General features: G+C 40.7%; 1 protein-coding gene across 1 annotated transcript in view; it reads left to right on the forward strand.

Moving 5' to 3' along the window:
* Positions 1-688, forward strand: part of WNK2 (WNK lysine deficient protein kinase 2) — a gene marked incomplete at its 5' end in the record, with an annotated part of 112942 nt that overhangs the window by 110601 nt on the left and 1653 nt on the right. The gene's annotated exons all lie outside the window — the stretch shown is intronic.

Below are 688 nucleotides of genomic sequence, written 5' to 3' on the forward strand. Positions count from 1 at the left end.
TGAATTTCAGCGTTTCAGTTCCAGCTGGAAAGAGATGTAAAATTACTCGGAAGGTGTCTTTTATTTACAAACTGCTGGTGAGTTGAAGTTCTTTTCATTTGCAAAGATACTGACAGTTTACAGTCAACGCTCTTCATCAGCTTCATTCTGCTGTAAATGCTTTTGTTTTAATTCATGGGTTGAGTTTTCATTTCTGAATCTTTAAAAAGAAAACAAAAAAAAAAACAAAAAAAAAAATTGTGAGGTGAGGTTTGTTTGAGATGCTGATCAAAAAATTGTTTGTGTTTGTACAAGGAGTAGTGATGTGCACATTTTAAAATAGGAGCATTTACAGAGTGATCCGAGTAAGCTGTATATAAGGACAGGTAATAGCTTCGGGCAGTGCAATTCGTTCTCTTCCCCAGTCTTTGGTGAAGTTGTTGCAGACAGCAACTAACAGGCAGGCAAACGCTGTTTTCTTCTGGATCAGCAGCGAATTGGATTACAATTTTCTTTCCCCTACTGGGCTTTCCCCGTATCAACCTTTGCTATTAATTACCATTTTTTTTGTCTTTAAGAAAGAAAAAACAAACAAAAAAAAGGAAAAAACTAAAACAAGAAGCCCCAGGCTCCAAGGACGCTGTGCACCCCTGAGCTCCCCCCGGGCTGGCAGCCTGCTGGCCGGTGCCCTATGCCGGACGGGGGGGGG

The sequence above is a fragment of the Egretta garzetta genome, unplaced genomic scaffold (genome assembly GCF_000687185.1).
Source record: "Egretta garzetta isolate BGI_Z169 unplaced genomic scaffold, ASM68718v1 scaffold451, whole genome shotgun sequence".
In the NCBI taxonomy this organism is placed as follows: domain Eukaryota; kingdom Metazoa; phylum Chordata; class Aves; order Pelecaniformes; family Ardeidae; genus Egretta; species Egretta garzetta.